Source organism: Sorex araneus, chromosome 3 (assembly GCF_027595985.1).
Source record: "Sorex araneus isolate mSorAra2 chromosome 3, mSorAra2.pri, whole genome shotgun sequence".
Taxonomy (NCBI): Eukaryota; Metazoa; Chordata; class Mammalia; order Eulipotyphla; family Soricidae; genus Sorex; species Sorex araneus.
This window is the reverse complement of record NC_073304.1, coordinates 33,207,631-33,222,323: the sequence shown is the minus strand read 5'-3', so window position 1 is coordinate 33,222,323 and position 14,693 is coordinate 33,207,631.

The window sequence follows — 14,693 nt, the reverse complement described above, 5'->3', positions numbered from 1 at the left end:
CTCAGTGTGAACAGTGAGCAGCAGCACCTGATAACTTGTTAGAATGGGACATTCTTGGGTGCAACCCTATCCTTCTGACTGAAAAACTTGGAATAGGCTCAGTGTTGGTATTATGGCTGTGGCTGGTACTACAGCCAAAGCCATGCTCAAGGTCCCTCTCCACACTTTCGGACGAGCCTCACACATGAAGGAACCCGCAGAGGAACCCAGGTGTGTGGGATCCGGGGCTGAGATCTCCAAACCTGCTCAGAACAGAACTGGGCCTCTTCCACCCAGATACCCCATTTTCCAGTTGCTAGGCGGTCATACCCAGAAACTGCCCCCGGCACCATGTAATCCCATCAACGGCCAATATCCAGAGACTATAAAACCAAGCTCCCAGAAGCGCATGGCCACAAAGTGGCCATCTTATAGCCTAGTTCTCCCTCTAGGAGAGCCTGGCAAGCTACCGAGAGTTTCCTGCCCGCATGGGAGAGCCTGGCAAGCTCCCCATGGCATATTCATATGCCAAAACCAGTAACAATGATGGGTCTCATTCCCCCTGACCCTGAAAGAGCCTCCAATGAGGCATTGTTGGGAAGGACAAATAAAAAGAGGCTTCTAAAATCTCAGGGCTAGGACGAATGGAGATGTTATTTTCTCAAGGAAAATCGACTTGAGAAAATCAACGATCAACAGGATGATGATGATGATGATTAGTATTATAATAGATGCCAAATGAGTCTAATACAGAGCTTCTGAAACTTTTTTCTCTCAAAACCCCTTGACCACCTGGGGGGGGATGGAAATCTCGAGTGAGCTCTGCTAACTCCAAAGTTGATTTTTGAATTAATTTTTGGTCATTGCATATTCAGAAACATTTTGCTGTTGCCAAATATTTTGCAACCCACACATTCTGTTATGGTCACAACCCACAGTATTAAGAAGCTAGGCTCTAAAGCATGGTTATGTTTGAGAACAGTTGCCTTCTCAGAAGCCAGTATCACAAACAAAGTAAGGTCTAGCAAGAATTTTTTCCCCCACAAGAAAGAAATTCTGCAGCACTCACTATAGTCAAAATAAGGTTCTTGTATAGCCACAAGAAGAACCCAAACTCAAACTCAATGGTGTCTGAATAAAGTTCCTATATATGACCAGGGAAATTTGGATTCTGACTTAATGCAAACATTTTTAATTATAAGACTTGGTTTAATATTCAAGAAATTTTCCTGGTTCAGTTTGAAGATAGAAAAGAAGTGAGGGGCTGGAGCAATAGCACAGCGGGTAGGGCATTTGCCTTGCACGCGGCCGACCCGGGTTTGATTCCCAGCATCCCATATGGTCCCCTGAGCATCGCCAGGAGTGATTCTTGAGTGCAGAGCCAGGAGTAACCCTTGTGCATCACCAGGTGTGACCCAAAAAGCAAAAAAAAGAAAAGAAGTGAAACTTCTTCCAGAGCATTGATCATTTATTTCATTATGTATCAACTGAGTTCTTTCAGTGGGACTAAATACCAAGAGAACTACTGGTAAATCTGCTATGTTGGAGGAGAAAGAAAGACAAAAACGAGGGAAAACTAGGAGACAGTCAAAATGAGGAAAGGATATTAAAAAATATAAGAACTATCGGTTAGAAATAGTGATAGAAAGACAAAGAGATTTAAGACAAAATGATAGGTGCAAGAGCCACTTGAAGACTTAACTTTTACTATGTCTTGTATAGAAAAGCATAGGTTTATGAAAAACGTATGACAGAAAAACGAATCCATCCAGTTTAACAGTTTGTACCAAAACGAAGGTGATCAAATCTATTCACTTTGATGCCTTATTCTACTTTAGTACATCCATATGTTTGAAACATTATTCTACTTATCTATATCTTTAAAAAATACTCCATAATTAAACATCTCACAAGGTGTTAACCGTTTAAGTCATTTCAACTTCTCTTACTTGCCTTTTTGCGCAGAATGGATATCCTGATATATTACATAACCTTTTTCTTTTCAACAAGCTATTAACAAGTAATAGGCTATAGTATAGCTCAGTAGTAGAGCACTTGCCTTTCATGTGTGAGGGCCCTTACCTTAATCCCTGGCAACAACAACAAAAAAATTCTAATTAAGGTTAATAGTTATTTTTTGTTTTATAGAAAATCTCAGGGCTTATTCCTGGTTCTCTGTTTATGAAACACTCCTGGTGGCACTTGGGGGACTATATGTGGTGCTAGGGATTGTTTGCCATGTGCAAGGCAAGTGCCTTCCTTACACACTGTACTATCTCTCAACCTTTAGATTTTATTTTTAAGTAGCATTTTAGATTAACAGAATATTTGAGCATTTAGAAAATGCTAAGCTACCACCTCCACAGTTCCCCATCCTAGCGCATATCCCCTATTAATAACACTTTGAATTAATTGTACATTTGCTACAGTTGCTACATGATATCAACGCATTATTAACTATCACTCCTAGATTGAAGTTTATTCTTTGTGCTGTACTATGCATCAACTTTGATACATGCATTTTGATATGTATGCACCATTACAAAACAGTTGTCTCAATACCCTAAAGGTCCTCTAAGGATTAGATTAGCCCTTTATAATTTTTTTTCTTTTTGGGTCACACCTGGTGTCACACCTGGTGGTGCTCAGGGGTTACTCCTGGCTCTGCACTCAGGAATTACCCTGGGGCGGTACTCAGGGGACCATATGGGATGCTGGGAATCGAACCCGGGTCAGCCGCGTGCAAGGCAAACGCCCTACCCACTGTGCTATCACTCCAGCCCAGCCCTTTATAATTTTTAAAGATTGTAAACTTGAAAAAATTTTAGCATGAGAATAACTTTTTCTATTAAAATGTTTTTAGACTATTATCACTATTGAAACAATTAAAAAATGAATTTACTATATAATTTGCAAACATTGTAGAATTTTTAAGATGAAAAGGATCTTCTTGTTTGTATTTTTATTGATTGAGATTCTCTGATTTACAGTAGTGTTAATAATGTCTTACTTTGCACATAACTCCAACATTACAACCATCATCAGTGTACTCACTTCCCTTTGACAACGACCCCAAGACCCTTCCCTTTCACCACCCCCCCAGCCCAGTTCTGTTGATCAATTCTCTTATAGTGTTGCTTTTGGCCCTTGGTTGCTACTTTGCTGTGTTTGTTTCAACCCCACAAAAGAGAGAGATCATTCTGTATCTATCCTAAGATAAAAAAGGATCTTAAATGTTCACTGTCAATGTCACTGTCATCTCAGTGCTCATCGATTTGCTCAAGTGGGCAAGAGTAATGTCTCCATTGTGAGACTTGTTACTGTTTTTTTGGCATATAAAATACACCACGGGTAGCTTGCCAGGTTCTGCCGTACGGGTAAGATACTGTCAGTAGCTTGCCATACTCTCCGAGAGGGGTGGAGGAATCAAACCCAGGTCAGCTGCGTGCAAGGCAAACGCTCTGCCCACTGTGCTATCGATCCAGCCTAATATTAGCAAACGTTGCTTAAATGTTAGCAAACCTCAAATTCTTCAAGACCTGACCCAATAATCCCCTCAACTTCCTATGCCATTTATCTTCTAATTCTACATGGAGAAAGAAAATAAGAGAGGGGGCCTGGGAGAACTTCAGTGACTCAGGTGCCCTGCCTTCCAGCTTGAGACCCCAGGTTACACTGGAGCCACCCCACAAACCTGGTGCAATCCTGACAGCTCTGCTGTTTGTGCATCTGTTACACCTGAGATTTCTGGCACCCTAGGCAATTTCCAGCAGCAGCACTGTCAGATGTGAGTGAGCGCTGCACGAACAGGTGTGACCCCCAGCAGACATGGGAATAAAACTGCAGACACCGTGACACAATGTGAGCACATTGTGTCAGCATCACAATTAAAATACATAATCCCAAAGCCGGAGCAATAGCACAGTGGGTAGTGGGTCGGACATTTGCCTTGCACACGGCCGACCCAAGTTCGATTCCCAGCATCCCATATGGTCCCCCGAGCACCACCAGGAATGATTCCTAAGTGCAGAGCCAGGAGTAACCCCTGTGCAATGCCAGGTGTGACCCAAAAAGCAAAATAAATAAATAAAATACATTATCCCCAGCAAGTACTTTCAAGTAGGATGCTTATCACAGCTAAATACGCGTGATCTTGATAAGCACATCTACAAGCAACCACAGCTGAAGGAGTAGCTGCAGTAGTACCAACGCAAATACCACAACCAAATATGCAAGCACCAGTGTGTGTATCGTCACAAAAGCCATCCTTAACATAGCAAAGGGAAAGATTAATAAAGAGAAAGGGCGGGAAAGAGGAGGGAAGAAATAAAGAAGCAAAAAATAAACTTTGGTTCCAAAAATTACTCTTAAGCTCAGTTTAATCAAGCATGGATGATTTTTTTATTGCCTGTTTTCATCCAGGACATAGTTACTAACTAGAGCTAACTTTAGAGTATTATAAATGAAAGATGTAAGGTCTAAGAATAGAATGGAATGGCATTCCTTCATGCTTTATTCCTTGGACATTTGTAGGATTAAGTCAGGATCATTCTGAGACTGAAAAAAGTTGCATATTTTTTCTATCTCTGCATGAAAAAAGGATTTAAATAACACTAGGTTCACTGTATCACTGTATCACTGTCGTCCCATTGCGCATCAGTTTGCTCAAGCAGGAGCCAATAACATCTCCATTCGACCCTGTCGTGTTCAGGGTCAGGGGAATGAGGCTCATTATTGTAACTGTTTTTAGCATATCGAATACACCACCGGCAGCTTGCCAGGTTCTGCTGTGACAGATTCCACATCACTCTCTTCTGGGAGCTTTGTTTTATAGTCTATGGATCTTGGCCATTGATGAGATTACATGGTGCCGGGGGCAGTTTGTGGGTGTGACTGCCAAGCTACTAGAAAACTGGGGATCTGGGTGGAGGAGGCGCAGTCCCCATCTGAGCAGGCTTGGAGGGATCTCAGCCATGGGTTTCACATTCCTGGATTCCTCTGTCAATTCCTTCATGGGTGAGGCTCATCCAAGCATGTGGAGAGTGGCCTTGAGCATGGCTGTGGCTGGGTTCTGGAGTTTTTCTGCTTCCGGGGCTCTGCTTGGGCGGGGAGGGAAACAACCCATCCCCCACTGAGGGGGCCCCAGTGAAGACAGCCTGGCATGGGGGCAAGAGATTCTTCCAACACTAGGTTACTGGAAGAAAAAAAAGTAATGATCTTGGTTAATATTTTGCCCTCACATTAACTTGTCTTTCCATGTAAATTGAACTATTAAATCTAGATGATTCAAAAATTATGGATAATTTTATGATGTCATTTCAAATGTCATTTCAAAGATTTACTACTTACTACTGTGACTCTTCCCTTTATTTTAAAGAAAATGGCAGCCTTTATTTTAAGTATATTTACTTCACATTTCTCAGTCTCTTGAAAAATTTTATCATTAAGTGCAACCATAAACTGCACTAAATTTAAATCACCAGATGTATTTTGAAAATTTCTTAGCAAAGTAGTTTTTTATTTTTTAAATAGTCATTATAGAACTTGAACTCAATGTATTTGCCAGACCTCTTTAAAAGGATCAGAAAGGGTGCCATAAAGATAGCAAACCATTGTGTAGATGTACCAAAGTTCCTTCAACCTGTCTGTTCTCAGTACTCGGGTTTTTCCCAGATTCTGACTATTGTAAACAGTGCTACAATAAACATACAAGTGCAGATGGTTATTTCTACTGGGTTTTTTTTTTGCATCTCTGGGATATATTCCCAGCAGTGGTATTGATGGGTCAACATGGGAGCTCAATTTCTAGTTTTTGGAGGAATATCCATATTGTTTTCCAAAATGACTGGACCAGTCTGCATTCCCACCAACAATGAATGAGTCTCTTTCTTCCCGAATCCGTTCCAGCACTGGTTGTTCTTGTACTTTTTGATGTGTGCTAGTTTCTGTGATGTAAAGTGACATCTCTGTTGTTTTGCTTTACATTTCCCTGATGGTTAATGATGTAGAACATTTTTTTCATGTACCTTTTGGCCATTTGAATTTCTTTTTTGAGAAAGTTTCTGTTCATTTCTTCTCCCCATTTTTTGGCAAGGTTGGAGGTTTTTTCTTGTAAAGCTTTACCAGTGTCTTGTGTATCCTGGATATTAAGCCCCTATCTGATGGATATTGGGTAAATAATTTTTCCCATTCCATGGGCCCTTTCTGTATTTTAGTCACAGTTTCTTTTGAGGTATAGAAGCTTCTTAGTTTAATGTAATTCCATTTGTTTATATTTGTTTCCACTTGCTTGGTCAGTGGTGTTTCATCCTTGAAGATGATTTTAGCTTCAGTATCATGGAGGGTCCTGCCTACATTTCCCTCCATGTACTTTATGGATTCAGGTCTGATATTAAGGACTTTAGTCTATTTGGATCTGACTTTTGTGCTTGGCATTAGAGGTCTGAGTTCATTTTTTCGCTTGTAGTTGTCCAGTTTTCCCAGCACCACTTGTTGAATACTATGCAGTTGTTAGAAAAAATGAAATCCTAAAATTTGTAAATAAGTGGGTGGACATGGAGAGTATCATGCTAAGTGAAATTACTCAAAAAGAGAGGGACAGACATATAATGACTGCACACATTTATGGAATATAAAGTGACATAAGATGAGACTAACACCTAAGGACAGTAGAGATAAGGGCCAGGAGGATAGCACCATGGCTTGGAAGCTGGCCTCATATGCTGAGGGAAAAGGAAGCTGGGATAGAGAAGGGACCACTAAGTAAATGATGGTTGGAGTGATCGTTCAGGATGGAAGATATGTGCTGAAAGTAGATAAAGGACCAAACAGGATGGCCTCTTAGTACCTGTATTGCAAACCATAACACCCAAAAGGAGAGAGAGAGTAAGAAGGAATGTGCTTGCCACAGAGACAGAGGGTGGGGAGGTGGCAGGAGGGATCCTGGGAACACTGGTGGTGGAGAATGGGGACTGGTGGAGGGATGGGTGCTCAATCATTGTGTGACTGAAATGTAATTATGAAAGTTTATAAGTCTGTAACTATCTCACAGTGATTTAATTAAAAAAGGGGGAAAAATAGCAAATCATAATGCCCTAAGGGAAGAGAGAGTGAGAGAGCAAGAGAAACAGAGAGAAAGAGAGAGAGAGACGGGAGAGAGAGATAGAGAGTGAGAGGAAGAGGGGAGAAACAGAAAAGGAAAGTGCCTGCTGTAGAGACAGACTGAGGGGAGGGGAGGGGGAGGGAAATTGGAGATATTGGGAAAGGGGGAAAGGTATACTGGTGGAGAGATGGGTGTTGGAAGACTGTATGACTGAAACCCGGCCATGATCAGCTTTGCAACTCTGTACCTCATGGTGATTCAATTAAAAAAAAAAAAAAAAGATAGCAGGTAGGACACTGGCCTTGTACATGACCAATGCAGGATTGATCCCCAGCACCACATTTGGGTCCTTCAAACCCCACCAGGAGTGATTCCTGAGCACAGAGCCAGATGTAAGTACTGCGCATTGTAGGGTATGCCCCCCACACACCAAAAAAGATCATAAAATTCGAAGGAAAAAGCCAGAGAGATAGTACACTGACTAAAACAACTACTTGCACGTGGCCAACCAAGTTTGATCGCTGGCACCACAAATGGCCCCTTGAGCACCACCAGGAGTAAGCCCTAAGCATCATCAGGTGTGGCCCAAACCTCCCCAAATAATAATTAATTACTAATAAGTATTTTTTAAAGGGTCAGGAGATAGCTCAGTGAGTGGGCTGAGTGCACACTTTGCATGCAGGGGCTGTGGGTTCAGTTCTTGGCATAGTGTGATTCCCTAAGCACAATTGGGAGTGACCTCCAGGTACCACAAAATATGGCCCAAAACCAAAACAAAAATTCATAAATTTTTTGTACATTGATATCAGAAGACATTATCTAAGGATAATTATTATTACCGAAGGCTTCTTTTTATATGAAATAGTAATGCTTCACATGTTATTTAAATATCTTAAAAATATTTAAGAGAGCTCTTAAATATCAAATATCAAGAGGGCTTAGGGAGGTGGCTTAGTTGTAAAGTGCATGCCTTGCATTCATGAGACCTGGATTCAATCCCTGACACCACACCAAAAAAAGTTCAAAAAACAAAAATTTGGTGAAGACTGAAATGAGTTAAGCACATATACTCCTGAGTAGCAGCAGTTTTTCTCAGTCTCAATCACTTCAAAAGTTTTCAGGTACAGGAAGACCAAGGCAAAGGGGTCTTCAAAGCATCATGACGTGATAAGTGGTAGATCTACTAAAGATAGGTTCTATAGTGCTACATATCATTCCTCTCCAGGCTTTTATAGGTTAGAAGGAAATGTTACAGAATTTCGGTCATTTGACTCTTACATATTATGATTGACAATGCCCTAGGCTTGCTGTGTTTCACTTCTACCCATAAAGCATTTAAAGAATGGCCAGTTATCTCATACCTGGCAAGTCTTTGAAATGTTTGAAGTTACACTGGCAAATTTTGAAATGTGCTGTTTATTTTTACAGGAGCTTGAGAACTGATTCAGACACTTCAGGTATGGAACAAATTCCACCAAGTTTCATTGTGATCCCTGGTACCCAATAGTCATTGTGGGTTCTGGAACAGAGTAGTTAATAGCAAAGGAATCTAGCTAGATGTTTTGATGCATTTTCTTTCCTGCCTTTATATTCTGGGAGTCCTGCAATGGGCAGACTATTCCTCAAAGTCTCTCTTCATACTGTCTTTCAAGTGGTAGGCATCATTTCACCTTTTTCTAGGCTAGTAGAATTCAGCTTCCTACTTCCCTGAATCAAACTCACTTGATATGCTCCACTCCCAGGCTAGATTTTGGGCCTCTCTTTTTGGAAAGGAAGTGGTCCATAACTAAATTTCTTGATACATCTATACTCGTATAGCCCCTTTTTACTTCCTAATTACATCTTTGGCCTCTGCTTTGTTGTCATGTAATTCCAATAAAAGATTTTGCTTTATTTTCTAATAGAATTTTTCTTTACCTATTCTTTTCCTCCAAATCTTTAACTTGTACCAAGTTTTTGAGCTGATTGTTGTCATATAAGCACCAATGGAAATCTCTCCCCTTGCTTGACCCACTTCTAAGTTACTGTCTAACCTGGGGAATGGAATAGTCCAACTTCAGTCATGCACATAAAAGAACATGAGGAAAGAACACAGAGGCACATTCTACTGTACTTAAATGGAGAGAGAAAAATGGTTCTATTTAAGAAACAAAGAACACTTCAAGGCATTCTTAGTCACCTTTGCCAGAAACCTAAAAAAGAAGCAAATGATCATAGGGGAGGAGTTTCTACAAATGATATTTGTCTTTTGGCCTTTCGCAAGTCTTCAGTGTCTAAGAGTATCAGATGAACTTCACAGTAATGTAGTTTTGCCTATATCCCAATCTAGAGTATCAAAATTGATAACGTTATATTTGCTCTTATGGTTTATAAGGAAATTCAACTGCAGTGGGTAGAATTTTTGACCATCAGCTCCTACCCAGAATTTTATTTCAAAATGAAATAAAAACAAATTTATATAAATTCCAGAGATAACTATTACGGAAAAACATTTCCTCTGATTTTCTAAAGGCAGGGATAAATCTAGCAGAAGCTTTCTCTTTAATACATAATTAGTACCTAAGCATATAATTAGTACATTCTGCATGTATTCTGAATCACTTATTATTTAAGCCTGTGTTTCTCAACCTTCATCGAATCTAGTTTACTTCTGACCTGTTTCCTTCCTATGCTCCCCTGTTCTACAAGTTAGACCCGTAGTCTCATGCTATGGTCTCCCCTCTTTCCCTTACATTTACATGATTTTCATCCATGACCCCCGGAATATCCTAGGAACCAACGGGGCCATGAAGCCTCTTGATTGAGAAACTCCAGTTATTGGGGCTGGAGCAATATACAGCAGGTATATTGCCTTGCATGTGGACCACAGTGGTTCTGTCATCAGTACTCCATGTAAGCCCCTGAACACCACCACATGTGATCCCAAAACAAAACAAAACAAAATAGACTCCAGTTTAAACCATGAAATTTTTAAATGAATGTCAGACATTGATACCTTTATTTTTATCTCATGCAAGACTGATTACTTCACTGTCTTCTGCCACAAACTCAATGTGCTTAGTTGTACGTGCTTTCAGTGCCTTTCAGTTACATATGAGGCACTATGGCAGGCTCTTGGAGAGATTAAAAATAAATAGTAGAACATATTACCTAGCTCTGAGACATGGGCACAAATAAGTTAAATTGAAATATTATAGCTTCTAAAGAGAACATCAGAATACTTTATTTTAGCTGAAATAAAGGAAAGCAATCATGAAAAATTCTATGAATGCAGTCTCTATTGTGTGTGTGTGTGTGTGTGTGTGTGTGTGTGTGTGTGTAGTAAAACTCATGAAGTAAAAGAAAGGAACTGCACACAATAAGTTGAGATATGGACAATTCCAGAGTGGAATGCTAAAGAGGCAGTCTTTGAGTTAGGAAAAGGAGGAACAAGAATATCCTGGATACAAAGAGCAAATGCTCTGAGTGAAATCAAAGAAATGGGACAGTGCTGAGCATGTTCAGTTTAGGAGCACTGAGCGAGACAGCAAGAGTCAGATTGTGGACACCAGGAAATGTGAACAGCTCTAGTAGAAAGAAGGAGCCGCCTGCTGCTGAAAATTTTACAATCCATATTATGTTTTAGGACAATTAATCTTTGTGATCAAATCCCCATCTCTAAGAAAAGTTGGAGGAGGCTAGAGGTAGGAGGTTATTATAATAGTCCTCTGAAAGGTACCAAAGTCTTGAACTAGGTAATTAGCCATCAAATAGAAAGAAGGAAAAAAGACTTGAATACACAGTCAGGATTTGCCTAAGACAAGACAAAGTGACAACCACAGAAACTAAGGATGAAAAGTCTGGGAAACAGCATAATATGTCTAAGAGGTAGACAGTATCTAAAACTCACTAGAAAAATTAAGTGAAGGAAATTTAAAAGGGAATGATGAATAAATCATCTATTAAACATTGAGCTTAATTTTTTCTTAAAACCCTAGATCTAAGTTCTAATTGCACTTCCTCTGCTTCAGGAAGGTGTCATTTAATCTCTCTGGATCTTCATTTTTCTAACAATAAAATGTGGGTGTATATGGGGGTGAAGGAGGTAAAGAGGTTATTGTGATCTGCTTTTTGGGGGCGAGAGGAGGGCTATACCCAACTGTGCTCAGGGGTTATTCCTGGCTCTTTAGTCAGGGATTAATCCTAGCAGTAGTCTGGGGACCATGTGGAGTACTGGGTTTGCAGCACGCAAGGTAAACCACCAAGCACCTAGCCCTTAATACTATTTCTCTAGCCCCTGTGTTGAGCTGTTTCAAGTCCCTTTCTGCTGTTATTTTAAACGCTGAATTGTTTGTGTTGGTGGTTGGCCCCTATGTAAATTTAGCAGGCAGCTTGAAACAGCAACAGTAAATCAAGAGCTAATTCCACTTTCAGCTAGCTAAAAGCACAAAGGATAGAACAATATAAAAATTTGATGTCACAAGGCATTAACTATTTTCACTGTCTTTTTTCCCCCACATACTTTCTCATTCTTTCCACCTTTCTCTCCTGTATCTTCTCATTTTCCCTTACTTAGACTTGTATAATTTTTCAATTTTCCCTCTGATTAGCCTTTCGCTCCCCCTTTTCACAGTCTTCTGAACTACTTTTTTCTCCATTTCATACTCTCTTTCTTACATTAATTTTTTTTAATCCAAGGAAAGCAAAGATTAGTAGAATCTTTAATTCCTTGACTTATTGATTAAATGTAAATTTAAAATGAGTCTGTAAATCTGATTTCTAGTCTGGGTGAAAACTATAAAATAACTTATCCATACAGTAAAAGAATAAATTGCTGTTACTTTGAACTTTGTCAGATTCACATTCACCCAACTCCTAGGCACTGTTCACTGGATACCTGCCCTCTCATTTATCTCTCAAACCTCTCAGCAATTTGAAAAACTTTTACTTTTTTTACTTTTTGAGTAAAATTTTGGATAAAGAGACATATTTCCAAATGTATTGTTTATATGAGAGGTTTAGTAGGTAGGGTCCAGCAGAAGCCTGTCTCTGGATGAAGCCCTCTCTCCTTCCGTGACTCTCCATTACTCACCATTTTAGGTTTTTATTCTCTTAACTGATTCTTTACTATGAGCCAAAACAATAGGCTTATTTATCCTATGGTATTTCTTTTCAAGACGGAGAAAGAAAAGAAACAAAAGCTGGAAATTCGAGAAAGGAAAAGGGAAAAAAAATACAACACACTGGCAGTGTGAGGCCCCGGACCGCCCATCTTTCTTTTTCACCTTCCTCTTAACTATTGAAAATCAAATTCCTGGGAATCCTAAGTAGCCTGGTTCATTCTCCTTATGAAATTTGGGCGAAAGAGAGAGACTGAAAGCCATAACAGGAAACCCGTTTGTGGAATTTAGCAAGGAGCTCTACTGGAAAGAGCAGAGAGATGGAATGAGGTGGATAGAAGAACCTGTACATGAATTTAAGACCCAAATTTAGTGTTTTCCTTCTGTGCTTTTCTCTCTCCTGCTTTTGGCTTTTTTTATTTCACGTTTCCCCCTTTCTACTAATCTCTTCCTCTTATCCCTTCTCCTTGCCCTCTGGTTCTTCCCCCATCAGGTCTTATCCTCCTCTTCTTTCCCCAAACTTGTGCCTCATCTGTTTCCCCCTTTCTCAGGGGGTTGGATGTGAGAATGAGAAAGTAAAGCAGAAAAAGAAAAAGCCAATGGAATATCTATGTAAGACAACCTCAAGGTAACTTTATTAAAAAAACAAATTTAAGTTTCTGTATATATAAACATATAGCTCTCCAAATAGTAACACTTTTTAAAAAATCCATGGATCTCATGGTTCACTTATTTTCATAAACAAAATTTTATTCAAAATATAATTCAAGAAAGGTATATTTTGGTTATTTTAACTAGTTCATTGAAGATCTCAAAAAAAATGTTTCTGATGATTGCACTTGGATATTTACAAACAGTTTTCTCTTCTGTTAATAGCAGCTAAAAACATTGATTATAAGATTATATTCTTTTAACATTGGATCCTATTTATTATTATAGATCCTATTTATTATTATTGGAACCTATTGGTTATTATAGTATCAATAGAGCTAGAAATGGTCAGGGTTTTGTTGTGGTTTCTGAAATCTACCATGAGTCCAAATGTTGTCTTAGTAAAGGCAGAAGAGACCTGGGGGAGAATTACTTAATGTTGTTTGTACAAGTCATCCTTTTCATTTTCTTTCACCCTTTTTTGCTCCCTCCTCACACTCCTTTCAAACCTGTTTTCTTAGATTAATCAACACAACCTTTTTTCATATGAAAATGATACAAATGTTTATAGAGTGTCTACTGGACCCCAGTGTACACTTGCACATTATAATCTGTGTACAGGGCACCTTCACAGCAAGTATGTGCTGGCCCTGGCCTACTATGTTCTAAAGTTCTTTAAGTCACTAGATTTTCAGTGAATTACTTAGCAGTGACTCTCTTCTGTGGGTTACAGTACTTAAAGTCACATAAAGAATAGAAGCAACCAACTTTAGGAACTTCTGCTTCCTCCCCCATCATTGCTAGAGTGTGTGTGTGTGTGTGTGTGTAGAAAGTAAACTAGGGGTGTTCTTGGCAGGAATCACGTATCTGTATCATCTGGGCTCTGCTGATTAAATTAAACCCTTCTTTTCATCCTTCTGAAACTACTACCAAAAACTGGCTCGTGCAAACATTTAGTTTATTGATAAGGACCCACCTACATGCATCACAGAATAGAGGGAAACGTCAGAGGAAAACGTAAATGAAAACTAACTTATGTCAGTGCTCTATAATGCCACATTGTCCACACACTCTTTAGTCTTTGTTCTGGTCATTTCCCCCACCTATAAGTAAACTCGTTTAATGTGGTGGAGGACAGCAGAGTGGTGGGGCACCAGGCAAGACATCTGGTTCCTGTTTCCTACATCTACCTAGTAAAGACATCTCTCAAGCCCTGACATCATTTACTGTATTACGGAATTTAGAGAGATTAGCTTCTTTGACAGTAACCCAATTCTTTTTTTTGAGGGATTGGAGTAGGGGTGTGGAGTGTTAGAATTTTGAGCCAAATCTCAGGGCTACTCCCTGCTCTGTGTTTGTTGGGTCACTCTCACTGGGACCCAGCATCATGTGGTGTCCAGGATTGAATCAGGTTCTGTCACATGCAATGCCTTAATTCCTGCACTATATCTCCAGCCTGATAACAAATTCTTTTCAGTGATTTCTACAAAATATCAAATTGATATCTCCTATGCTAATGAAATTAAAGGTATTTTCAAATCAGAGAGATAATTCAATGGGCTGAGCACAGGCTTTGTGTGCCAGAGGTCCAGGTTCATTATGTGACCCCCCTATTGTTACCCCCAGAGTCACTGTCAAAAGTCAAAGGGAAAAAAATACTCCAAAAATTGTGGTCTCTTTAAGGGAAATCTGATAAAGGAACATGATGGCATCACACCATATTTAAATGTTTTAAGTAGTTTTAAAGTAGTTTTCAGATGTAGTGAAAAAGGACACACCATATTTAATTCATTATTGGGGTAGGGGACAACCCAAGCAATGCTCAGGAGGCCCAGGAGCCCCTCAGAGCAATTCTTAGCCAA